Source organism: Podarcis vaucheri, assembly GCF_965113315.1.
Source record: "Podarcis vaucheri genome assembly, chromosome: 4".
Lineage (NCBI taxonomy): Eukaryota > Metazoa > Chordata > Lepidosauria > Squamata > Lacertidae > Podarcis > Podarcis vaucheri.
This window is the reverse complement of record NC_138762.1, coordinates 39,601,935-39,615,554: the sequence shown is the minus strand read 5'-3', so window position 1 is coordinate 39,615,554 and position 13,620 is coordinate 39,601,935. Positions and strand designations below refer to the sequence as shown.

The window sequence follows — 13,620 nt, the reverse complement described above, 5'->3', positions numbered from 1 at the left end:
CGAAGTGAATCTTAGGAAACGGGAAGATATAAGAAACATTATGTGCTAGTAAAATTAATTACAAGGATCACATGGAAAAACAAAATAAAATATGAATATGCAATCTTAAACCACAAATTGGAGTATCTAATCTATGCCAAGACTACAGCATGGTAAACTGGGATTAATTAAGCTTAATTAATTAGAAGGAAAATATTGAAAATATTGAAGCAACAGATAAAATTACTATTACAAACAATAAGTATGGCATGCAAAGCTAGCAATAATGTTAATCATGTTCAGCTCTGCTTTGATTTACTACTTAGACCTCTTACAAGTCCAAACTAATTGAAAGCTGTGCTATGTTACAGCTATATAGCGGCTTCTTCTAAATATTATCAAAAGAGGAAAGAAATGATTTTATAGCTACCTATAGAAGCAAGGAAAACTGTTCTTTAGTGCTAAATTGGAACAAATGGCAGCCTGGAGAAAACCTGATTGCTGCTTGTTCCAATTCAGCACTAAAGATCAGGTTTCCCCAGGATAAAGCGGCTGGGCAAACAGGTGTGTGAATAAGCCCTCAGCCCTGTTTAAAGTTTTGTCTGTTTGCTTGTAAGTTGTGTTGGGTTGCCTTGGGCAAGAGAAAGCGTCTAACTAATTCAGTAAATAAAAATAAATAAAATAAACCACGAACCAAAGCTCCTTGGCCAAAATTTCCTTCCATTCCACTCCATAGCTCTCTGTGGTGATAACTTTGACTGTGTAAGGTGAAGGGGAGAGATTTGGTTTAGTTGCTTTGCTGAAGACTATTTTTGCAATGATGGCATGGCAAGGCCAACATGTCCAGTCAAGAGCCGTACTGTAAATACCTTCCTCAGGGAGTCTTCCTGCATCACTAGTGACCCCTATCATTTTATGAGGTGGCAGCAGATAGTCCTGTTTCCCCTCTCCCCTCCCCCAGTGTCCATTTACAGATCTGTCTGCTATGCCAAGGGCACTAATTAATATCTTCATTGCTTATACAAGAGTAGAGTGCAAACAGTGGAAGGAAGTACGGTCTCAAGTCAATAATTTAACATAAATGATGATTTCAAGCATGGGTGAGTTAGGCATCATCTTTTGCTCAAGACTAGAATTGACTTTATGTGAAACTGCAAATGTAATTTGTAGGCTTCATTGTGACCGAATGCAACATAGTTAGAAGGAGCTTGCCGGCATCCTCTGCTCGTGATGGGGGATCCTTTTGCCTGTATATCTGAGCCCAGTGTCTTTTTTGTACTCTCTCTCTCTCTCTCTCTCCAGCTCTCTATCTCCCCCCCCCTTCTCTCCCCCCCATTTGCACTTGTTTTTCACTGACATCGTGGCCTTCTAGCTGACCTGAGTCAGCTACCAGTTCTAAATCCATTAAAATCTGTGGCTGCACTGTGAGGTGTTGGGAGAGTGAGAATGGAAGAAGCATTTTCAGATAAGAATAATAGACCTGTCTGTCAGGATCACTTGTCCAACAAAAGATAAAAGTAACAGCTCATGGAGTACTTTGTTATGTGTATGTATAATACATTTATAAATCTCTTCTTACCCTCTTATCAGAAAGAGCTTGAGCTGCAAACGCTTCCTCTCAGGGCAGGTGTTCCCACCTGCTTCAAGGTCTGAGGCAAAGGAGCTGCTGTGACGTGGCCAAAGGAGCCATTAATGGAAGGCTGCTTCATTTCTGCAGTGCAGTTTTAGGTGCACACACCTAATATATTTTAAAGAGTTATGTCCCGAAGTTCATTTATTGCAGTGGTGCCCCTGAGCAGAAGAGATTTGTCCCTCTTTTTGTTCTCTTCATTTCAGGATACATGAGAGAAAAAACAGAGGGAAGGGAAAGGTTTGCCTCTTGGTCACACAGCTCTCTCCTCATCGCCTTCAACTGCATCCTCACCTGCTTTCCATCCTTGCAATACAATGCAGGTTGCGGCTTCTTGCTCATGTCCCCCACCCCCTGGCAAGACATAGGTCAGGAGATGGAAGGAAATCTCACCATGCTAGAATCCATCCTGACTAACCTAATGGCAGCGGCCGGAGTGGCACCAAACAGAATAAACCCCCATTTGGCAAAGAGACTGCAACATTCCCTGGCATGGATGTCCCATGATGGAGAAGATGTAAAACGAAAGGTTCGCAGGACCCAAGTTTCCAGGTTATTGTGTTTCTGAAGCCGATTCCCCCGTTTCATTTTAAGTCCTAAGAACATAACAATTCCTTCCCGTTATGTGATGAGAAAACAAATGCCATTCCTGCACAATGGAGTACTTTTTAAGATCCCAGTATGTGTAGTGTAAAAAAAGAAACAAACAGAAAATGAAACAGAGTAATATTTAGTGTTCAATGGGCACCCTATATGGCAGGAATTTCTAGCATAGAGCTGAATCCAATTTTGGAAAATAGAGGAACAATGTACCATCTGTCATGGAAATATTAATTTTCAGCAAGTCAGAGCTGAGCTGCTCTATACAAGACAGTTGAACTCAACCACTCATTTCCATGTACATCTTCATTCTATATTCCAGCCTCAGAAGTCACATAAATGGCAATCTTGGCACTTGTATTGTTTTTCTGCTTGTAGAACTTAAGCAGAAATTACCATCAGGATTGACATTTGCCTTGGGTCTTCTCTTTCCAAATGGTTCTCCATACCAGACGGTGAGAACTGTTGTATTCCTCTTTCATATGCATGAGTTTCACCTCGTTGGAGGGAGAAATTATATATCACAAGAACATCCAGGGATGCCATGTAGGTCCCATTCTGCTATATATATATATATATATATATATATATATATATATATATATATGAGCTTTGACTAATACATCAAGGTCATCAATTCAGAAGGAAGGCTCAGACTGAAGAGGTAGCAGAATATATATTTTTATTAATCTTCGGAATGCAGACCACAGCAAAACCAAATGGAATGAGTGCAAAGGAACTGGAAATGATCTGAGAGCAATAGTGCACACAGGAGAAATGTAACGTGCTCCACAATGCAAAATTAATGGTCACCTCCAAGCAATAAATATACTTGAAGTCACTTTTAAAAAGGGGAAGGGGGGAGTTTTCATTTGCCTGGGATATGGAACCAAGCATTGCAGGATTTTCAGAAGGACGCAGATTTTGAAAGCTGTACCTGTCTATCTGCTGCAACTAATTTAGAGTAGTCCCACTAAGGACTGTTGTTCAACCTTCAGCTTCAGAAGACTGTATTTGTTTCTTGATATTGATTTATATTAATTTTTATATTACAGTACTTCGAATGGCAGAATACTAATGAGAATCTCCACAATATTAATTATCTGTTAGCTTCATTAATAGATAGATGTACTTTATATCCCTTTATCCTATGGGCTCTAAGTAGCTTTCAGCAGTTTTTTTCCCTTCTAAATGCTGATAGTTCTGTCCCCCAAAGACTAATACATTTTATACACAGTCCAGTATATTGTGCACACAGGCAACACACAAATGCTAAAGAAGTTAGCATTAGCAGCATGATGATGCAATAAGCTTGAGTCTACTATTTTAAAAATACCTGCCTACCTAGGCTCTTAGAATTCCATCATGGCTATTACTTTTTACTTTTGAAAACACTTTGAAAAACAAAAACTTGCAAGGGGGCTAGCTGCTGGGTCTACTATTCTGAAATTTGTCAACATTAATCCCCTGGGGGGAGCTACTATGTCTTCAGGTTTCATGCACCTATGTGAACAACACTCTAGAGTCCTGCCTGTTTTTGCTTTCCAACATATGTCAATGCAAGGAGTAAAGCATCAGTTTTCCAAATATGGCTTCTGATTATTAGACGAGCAACAACCCCAAAGCCCTCCATATTGGACAGTGGCACAATTCTTTGCATCACAGCAAGCCCTGATGCAAAGTGGGGGGGGCAGGGGTACCAAGAACATAAGAGAAGCTCTGCAGTATCAGCCAAAGGCCCTCCCAAGGCCAGTATCCTGTATCCCACAGTGACCAAACAATGCCGGAATATATGCTGATGGGTTGTATGCAGATGGACCCTAGCTAAGTGGCAGAGCCCATAATTTGCATGCAGAATGTCCCATTTTCAGTCCTTAGCATCCCCACTTAAAATGATAGGTCGTATGTGATAGGGCTTCCCCAAGACGATGGAGAGACATTGCTGGTCAGAACAGACTGTTGGACAAACAGCCTGATCTAAAATAATGCAGATTCCCTGCATTCCAAGATGGCTCAATTCAGTGTATGGCAGCTTCATATAACATGTTTTCACAATGCTCTGTGGACAAATGGCACCACTCAGAACTTACCTGAGTGCTCTTATAATCTTGAAGACCTCCTTCAGCTGTGGAGTCACAGGATCCACTTACCCCCTATTAGTGCTGGAAAAGACCTCACACGTGTTGTTTGGTGTATGTGTGTGTGTGTTTTCCCTTCCTGTCTGAATTCACCCAAAGCCTGGCACTGAGGGATTCAAGTGTCTGGAAAGCAAGCCTTATAAGGAACAACAGTTCTTGAACTGTTTGCCTGATTGAATTCAAGGGGATTCAGTCCATTGCTCAGCTGCACACTGATGCATGTGGGTTTGTTTGCTCTTTATATTGGAAAAAATATCTGATAAATCATCATCATCAGCGAAGTCAAAGGAAAACAATCAGTGGCAGCATATAGTCCAAACTGTGGCAGGTATCCCCAGGTGTCAGGTGTCATTGCTGTTGTCCCACATGCTTCAATTATAAATATCAAGTCTCTTTCCCCATTAATATGTGCTGCCTGATCTGCAAACACAGTCACATCTGTTAGGCTTTATTTCAGGAATGTGATAAATAAACCAAATGCTAATGAAAAACCTGTGTATGTTTTTCTGCTAAACCATTCACATGTAAGAATTCTCAGATTTATATAATCTCCAGTGATTAATAGCATCTTTTCTTTTGTTATGTGCCTCTTTGTCAAATCAAAGCTCTTACATTACTTGCTTGTCGCTGGTAGGAGGGAATGAGGGAGGCACTGAATTGAACCTCCTTTCAGTTAGGCCACATATACACTAAAGACTGAAAGAAGTATAGTATTAATTTTCTCTTCCCAGGGAAGCTTGGGAGATGTAGTTCTGTGGACTAAGGATATTTCACCGATAATTCTTATCATTCTCACCAGGGTCCCCCCCCCCCAAGTCCTACTATATCAATTGCTTTTATTTAAGATGCCAGGGCAGAGAGGGACATTACCATGTACACAGCCACCCGTCAGCTGCACCACTGTGCTTATTAGGAGGGAGAGGTCAGCACAGTGAACACACGGCAGCAGAACCTATCAGCCGCTTGTGCCTCTGGGCTTCCACTGCACTGACCTCCTAGCCATCTCATCCTCTCCTTTCCAGTTAGCACAGCAACATGGTTGACTAGGGGTTAGGTGTGCGGCACAACTCCTCTCCACCAGCTGCCTCTGGTCCTGAGACTTTCTGCATGTAAAGCATGTTGTTATGCAGTGCTGCAAGCCCTAACTTTCAAGATCCTGTAAACCAACACTAAAAAATAAACAAACAAAAAGAGCAGATAATGATATTTAACCAACAAACAATGTTTAGATCAAGCACAGCATAATAGAGAGAATATATATAATCTGCAAAACAGGGGCTTTATAAAAAAAAAACACCAGAAAGACACTAGCCCTATTCTGGTGTTCATCCTCTGGGTTACATCGCTATTTGCAGTGCCACCCTCCCCTGCGCAGCAGGTATAGCTAAAGTGTGATAAAGAAACTCAGGCAGACACAGAACTGGCAACAATTTTTAAAATTAAAAATGGCAACAATTTTATTGATTACAGATGTAGATAGAATTTTGGCTCAGGCATTTTCTAGCTTCCTGCTGGAGGGCTGAAACGTAGGGTTATGCCAAGGATTAGGACCTCCCCTGTGATGCCAATCTACCAGTCCTAAGACTGTCACTGGAAGTTGTATGGCCTCCATTTGGCTTCTGGACAGAGACTTCCATTGAGACCCCTCTAAGCAGTGACTACACTGCTGGTTCATGACAGGATGAGGCACCACTTCACTCAAAAGCTTAATGACTAGGATTCCACTCAGTGCCTCAACCACCAAAAGTTGTGCCATTTTGCTATGTGTAAACCAAAACCTTCAATTTGTCTGCAGGCAAAGTCCTTCCTGGCCACCACTGGCCACCATAGCAAGGATAGGCAATAAAGGAAGCAAAAACATGGTTAAAGAAGGAACCTAGGAAGCAAAATAGGGTTAAATTTTATAACAAAAGCCTTGACCTTGAATGCAATAAAAGGCTAATGATGCACAATTACAGGCGCATGAAAGGGAGGGAGTCAGGCGCAGATGGCTTTTATTCATTGCTGGTTGACCGCTATGGCCATAGCCAATATGCAGTCCACCAGTGAGGCTCTATTCGCTGGTGGGCTCCTGGTTGGCTCCACCCCATCACTATATAAAACCCTAATTTCCAAGGCTTTCACACTGCACAGAGAGCCAACACAAGTAGAGCTGGCCCCCTGCTGCAGATAGTCACCCTTTAATTCATGGAAGGTGATGGAAAGATGATGAGAGACAAAGCTGTCACCCTTGCCTTCCCACTCTTCTATACTGGTTGAACCCAGAAGATGAACATCTCAAAAGAGCTCGGAGCTATTCTATTCAGACAGATCATGTCTATTCAGTTTTGTACATATTTGAGAGGTGAGGAAGGAAACACTTGTTCCATTTTGATTATAGAGAATGTGGCACAATGTACAATATTTATAAAGGTGAATTCAGAAGTCACAGAAGATTTCTTACTTGCTGTCATGCTCTTTATTCATGACTGTTTGCTCCTGTTCCTTTAGCAAACTATATTTTAACCGCTAAAAGTATATAAAAATTCCAACCTCAGGTTCTTTCCTTTTTTAAAAAATAATAATCCCAAAAGTATTCAGAAGAACACTTTGTTTCATGCTGTAGTTGCTTCTATTGAATATTTCACTCTGGCAGTAAAAGTAATATTTCATATTTCCCTGGGCATCTTTGTAAAAGTCCTGTAAAAAAAGAAAATTAGAAAAATATTGCACAAATTCTCCTGCAAGAGCAAGTTCAGTGACCATGACACCCAACCATCAAGACTTGCATTTACAGGGGGTGGGGAGTAAAGCGAGGAAGACCCTTAATGAAACCTGCAAGGCCAACCTCTGCTTTCCCGTAATTTTAGTCGCATTAGGATGCCATTATCCTTCTTTACAAAACACAGCAACTTAAGGGCACCAATGAATGGTAGGAAAGCCTGTAATCTGAAGATCACTGACAATGCAGGGATGTCTGAAGAAGCTATTCAGATGTTCTAACCATTACACCAGACTGGTTTCCCTCCCAATGTCTCCCCCAGTTCCAATAATTATGCTATCCAGTTACCTTCGTTCTGTTTCTTTACTCGTTACTTCTTCTCAATGCTTCTAATTGAGACCTGGTTGGACCTCAATGAGCTCCTTTTCAGGTTATCATGCACATCCAACCCTAGGCATTCTAGATTCTTCATCAATCCTTTCACCTTGCTGTTGCCCTCAGCTCTCCTCCCAGCCTTTTCCCTTAGGCCTCATCTTTCCAGTCAAAGGCCATCTCTACATGGAGGGTTGGTTTACTTTATCTTGAAGCAGCTGTCCAAAAAGAAAGGGCTAGATTCACTTGATTTGTATATCATTATACAATGCATTTTCCCTGGTGGAGCTGATGGGGGGAAATTGGTACCCAGCCCTTCTGAAGAACTGAAAGAGAAAGAAATGTAGTACTTCCTGTGCCACACAGATCGTTCTTCATGATTGAGTAGTCTGTTTTGAAAGAAACTGGTACACTTGCAAGTGCCAGAGAAAATATATATACACAAAAGAGCTGTTAGTATATATAGGAAGAAAGATACAGAGAGAAATATATCACCCACCATGAATGATGAGTGGCATTTCACGCCACAAGTGACTTCGACTGAATCACTAGAACACAAAAGCAGCAGCCTGCAAGGGACTCATTAGGTGCGCAGAAAAGGAGCAGCCTTAGGTACTCCAGGACAAGAAAATATGGACATAAAGTTGACTCTTGGGGATGGAAATATGTCACCAGCTTTTAAAAGACTCATTGTGTAAACTGCTTAATTTTAACATGATCTGACAAATTTGTTACCTGCCCTTCATTGCAAAGCAATATCAGAGCGGGGAGCATAAAACACACACACATTGGTGGAGTCAATCTGGTGCTCCCCGTGGGGCATTTGCACCGCACCAGCCTCCCCACAGTCTCCTTCCTTCCCATCTGGTAAGCAGCAGAGTCCCATCCAGCAACCAGCTTCTGCTCGTATTACAACCAGAAAGTTAAAACACAATCACAACAGACACCAATGCCCATCAAATGCCTAAATAAATAGATGCCCTCTTCAGCTTTCATCTAAAGGTGACAAGGGATGGAGCCATCCATATTTTAGATGGGGGAGAATTCCACAATTGGGGCACCTCCAGTGAGAAGGAGGAGGATGCCAGCCAGCATTAAATTTTAATATGCTAATTCATATTTATAGTCAAAATAAAAAAAATTCCTTCCTGTAGCACCTTAAAGACCAACTAAGTTAGTTCTTGGTATGAGCTTTCGTGTGCATGCACACTTCTTCAGATACAGATATACAGTGTGCATGCACACGAAAGCTTATACCAAGAACTAACTTAGTTGGTCTTTAAGGTGCTACAGGAAGGAATTTTTTTTATTTTGACTATGGCAGACCAACACGGCTACCCATCTGTAACTGGAATCATATTTATAGCACATTCAGAAATGGTGCCTGTAACTTTAATGGAAAACATCTCAACAAAGTGGGGAGGACTCTGAGCAGCTGACTTCTTTGCCTTCAGTCCAGCTGACTTCAGTCTGCTGTCTAGGTTGTTGTGCAAATCAGAGGCCCCTGCTCACTGAACTTGGGCAGGAAGGAAGCTGGGTATGTTTAGTCTGGAAAAGAGGTGATATGATAGCCATCTTCAAATATCTGAAGGACTATCACATGAAATATGGAGTAATGGATTCAAATTACAAGAAAGAAGATTCTGACTAAACATTTGGAAGATATTTCTGACTGTGGAACCGACTGTCTAGGAAGGTGGTGGACTCTCCTTCACTGGAATATTTTAGTATTTGAGGGGATAGTATTTGAGGGGCTAAACAGTATTTGGATTGTCATACGTCAGGGATTCTTTAACTGTGATTCCATCATTGCAAGGGGTTAGACTAGATGACCCTCAGGGTCCCTTCAAACTTTATGTTTCTATAGTTCTAGGATAGTACTTCAGATGACTTCTTCAGGAGAGGGTTGTTCTCTGACAACCCTGCAAATGAGGACTATCCTTGTTAGAACAGGACTTATGGTCATCGTATATCAGGAGATATCTTAAACTTCTTGCTTCTATGCATTGGAGGGAGATAGTGTTTTGCTGAGTGCTCTTCACCTAATAAAAATACATTATGGAGTGTCGCTAGGATTTTTCCAAGGCCGGTAGCACACATTCTTCATTTCCTCAAGTGGTGAGAAATCCAGCAGTAATACTAAAAGGTTTAGTATCCTTTAGATGAGATCACACTGGAGACTTGCAGTATTTGTTTTATTTGCAAATATGCAAACTGGCCCTACTGAAATTAATCAGGCAGTAGTGGACAGCTTGATGGAATAGTACAGTGAGTTCAGCATGGTGCAAATGCGCCAGCAGGAACACTGGATTGGCTTTGCTTGTGTCTTTGCACTGTGCCAACCTTGCAGCCACCTCACCCCTTTCCCTTCAACACCCCAGTTTGTAGCAGCAGCAGCTCAGTCAGAGGGTGATCAAGTGAGCAGCACTTCTGTGGCATCTACTACTCATGCAGAATCCTAGTGGCAGGTAGAAGAGCTTCTGTTCATTCCCACATTGGCTTCCTTAAGAGAGCTCCTGCATTCTTGAGATGTTTAATCTCTGGCCAAATCACAGCTTGCTCATTCTCTTTTTCTGCCTCCCAGTTCAAGCTGCAAACTACCTCTAAACTACTTACCTGCCTTTCCCCTCACCTGTAGGGTGTCTCCTTCCAAAGGCTGGGGAGAGAGATTTCCCTTTCAGGAAGGAACATTTAGCATACTTTGATCCAGTCCCTGATTAACTATGAAGGGAAACATCAACCAGTCAGCTTCACAAAGGTTGGTCCCTCAGCATACAAATCAGGATCTATTTAATAGAACCACACTTATCAAAATACTTCCATTTTCTTTTGAAGAGACAGCTTCCCCCAATTATATTATGGTGATTTCTCAGCCCATTTATTATTGTCATTTAGATTTTAGAAATGGAAAACACATCAACCTACAATTCAACCATTTCGGTAAAAAGATGATGCCGTCGAGAAGGAAATAGTGTTAGTGCTCCCTCTAGTGAACTGTGCCTGGGCACAGAAATGTTGTCATTGTTCATGATATTCAAGTGTGCTTTTTTATTAACCCAAAGTTTGTTTGTTTTTTTATCTTGGTGAATACAGTCATTATGGGGAGAGAATATTTGCAATATCCAGAGAAACTTAGGTCTCATTGGGGTGATGTGAACACATTTTCTGTGTTTCTAGAAGATATTGCCCTTTTCCATTCATAAAGGTATAGCCTGAAAGCTCATGAGGCAGCCACCTTGGTGGAACTAAATGGGTCCTGGGTCTTCTCGGTGTTTGGATAGAAGACCTCCTGGGAATCTCATATATGGCCCTTTCAGTCCCACAAAGGGAGAAAGGCAGGACATGCATGTTCATAATAAATATATAAAACCAACTGAGCCACCAAATAGCTCCACAGCCTTGGCATGATGGGAAGCAGTGATCAGCCCACCTGTCCTGGGCTTTATTTAGAATTGTGTCTGGCTACATGGAGGACTGATAAAGAGGTGATTTTTTAAAGCACTTTGTATGATCAAGCTGCTATGGAAAGTGTGCACTTTAAGGGCCTCTATAAATACTTTATGCACTTGATAGTATAGATTTATTAATTGCTATGGGCCAGAATCAGCTAAGTTGTTGCGCTAGCAAAAGCCAGTGCAATGAGTCCTGCTAGTACAATGGGACTTGCCCCTCTTCTCCCCTCACACACCTCCTGCATCCTGCCCAAATCTCCTCAGCAGAACCCCCAGAACAGCACATGGTAGAGGTGGAGGGGAAGGGGAAGTCAGTCTACCTGGCAAGTAGAAATGATTGTGCTGATGGAACAATTGTTTTACTGCTGTGCTGAATTCCATCCCATGTAATATATGATCAGTGATACGCTTTCATGATCAATAGTTCATTTCATGATGGCTTTAAAATGTTCTGATGTTCTGATATTCAAACAGAGTGATTGGTTGGATTGCTGTACTTGAAATGATTTAGTATTTGGCTCTTCTTGTAATGATGTATTCATTAGCATTTTGGGGAGTTGCTTTCAGCATATTTAAATAAATAAACCGAACTATTTCCCCTAAAGCAGGGATGAGGAATCTTTGGCCTTCCAGGTGTTTCTGGAATACAACTCCCATCATCCCTGATCGTGGGCCATGCTTACTGGGACTGATAGGAGTTGGAGTCCAGAAACATCTGGAAGGCCGTAGCTTCCTCATCTCTACTCTAAACATCAGAAAATAACTAGGTGTCCGTCCCCCCCCCCTCAGTCTAGTTACAATCCCTTTTCAAGCTCCACTCCGTTGAAAGAATGGCATGACATGGTCTGATTCCTTTCTTCAAATTCTCCTATTAATCGCTAATCATTGACCACCCATCTCTGAAACCATCTTACCTGGCTGTTTGTCTGTAACACTAGTAGCAGTAGCAGCACCAGAAGAACTCTCTCCCTTTCCCTTACCCGGATGGTTGATGCTGAGATGGAAACAGAGGCAGCATCCCTCCCTCTCTCCCTGCCACCTGAGTTAGTTCAATGATGACCTATCTGCCAGGGATGGAGGGAAAGGCTTACCTGCTTGCTCTCCACAACCACAGACACTGCAATTCCATAAGGTTAATAGTGAAGTGGAGCTCTGGGTGATTCTGCATGGATAAAAGTAAGTACGTCTTCACACACAGCACATTGTTAAACTATGGAACTTGCTCCCATGAGGCAGTCATGGCCACCAACTTGGGTGGCTTTAGAAGAGGGCTGGAAAAATTCATGGAGGACAAGGCTTTCAATGGCTCGTAGCCACAGTCTGGGCTGTGCTCTGGCTCCATGGTCAGAGGCAGTAACGCTTCTGAATAGCAATTGCTGGAATCCACTGGAAAGGAAAGTGCTCTTGTCCAGCTTGCCACTTTCCCACAGGTATATTGTATATGACCTCTTTGGGAACAGAATATCAGACTAGGTGGGTCTGCAGGCTCATCTCATGGGAAGAAAGGGTCAAGGGTTGAATGAATAAATTAGTATATTAGTTGGTGTTGAGTAGGATGGAGTTCTTCTGTGGCTCAGATTACAATGTGAGCCAAACTGTTGAGTGTCATACAATTCTCACCTCAGATTGAAAGCAAGCACCACAAGGAACCTTGAATGTTGAGCAGAGCTCTGGTTGGAGATATTCAGTGACTCAGCTGTTTGCATCCCTTTTGCCTTCTTAAAGACTGTGTCTGCAGTATTATCATTAGCATTCAGTTTAATAACTGAAGCACAGGACTGTTGCTGAAAATAGACTCTAGTAATAAGTCCGGAACCTGTGGATACACCTGGATGATAGATCTGTCAATGTTTATTAGCTGTTATACCTAAGTGGAACTTCAGAAGCAGTTTAGTCTAAATACTTGATGATGATTGCCGTGAAAATTTCTGAAGGCTCTTTACCAAGATTAAAAACAACACAGTCCTTGCTTGCAGACTTCCAATATAACAATCTAATCCAATCTAAAAGACATGATTGTGGCGGTATATGGGGAGGTAGCATGAAAACAATCAAATCCAGGTACTAATTCTTCTATAAATGTTTAACAAGCAACACAATGCCCACTGGGGGATGTGTCTCTCAGAGAGGAGGAGCCAAATACCACGTGTCTTGGAGACAGTCAAGATGAAGAGTTGCTGCCTTCATGGCCTCTGATGACCTACCCCAAAGTCATCTGGCTGCCTGTTGAGCACTGTCAAAATCCTGGGCTATAAAGACCTTGTTTTCTCCTCTGAACTGAGTTCCAGATGCAGCCCACAAAGATTTGCATAGCAGGGAGTACACTCCATGTGCCTGTCAAGAAAGTTGGGATGAAAGATGATGCAAAAGTCAGGTAATAATTCTGATTTCTAGTAAAGGTCTGTGAACATTTAAGGGCATTAAAAAATTGTCCAGTAGCACCTTAGAGACCAACTAAGATTGTTCTGGGTATAAGCTTTCGTGTGCATGGACACTTCTTCAGATACCAGATACCTCTCCATATCTGAAGTAGTGTGCGTGCACACAAAAGCTTATACCCAGAACAATCTTAGATGGTCTCTAAGATGCTACTGGACAATTTTTTCATTTATTTCGACTGCGTCAGACCAACCTGAATTTAAGGGCATATTTGACCAACTCAAAACTGGAGCATTTCAAAAGCTTTCAGGGTTGATCTAACAAACCATACTATGACACTGGAATCCAGGTTTACCCATGGAAATAAAA

The 13,620-nt window shown here is 41.9% G+C and overlaps 1 long non-coding RNA gene across 1 annotated transcript; it reads right to left on the bottom strand.

Annotated features, from left to right (window-relative positions):
- Positions 1-2,323: 2,323 nt before the first annotated feature.
- LOC309530795 lies at positions 2,324-13,203 on the bottom strand. Its single transcript, XR_014218897.1, has 2 exons — positions 13,077-13,203; positions 2,324-2,767 (listed from the first exon to the last, which is right to left on the bottom strand). It is a non-coding gene; the product is annotated as an uncharacterized lncRNA (long non-coding RNA).
- Positions 13,204-13,620: the final 417 nt, after the last annotated feature.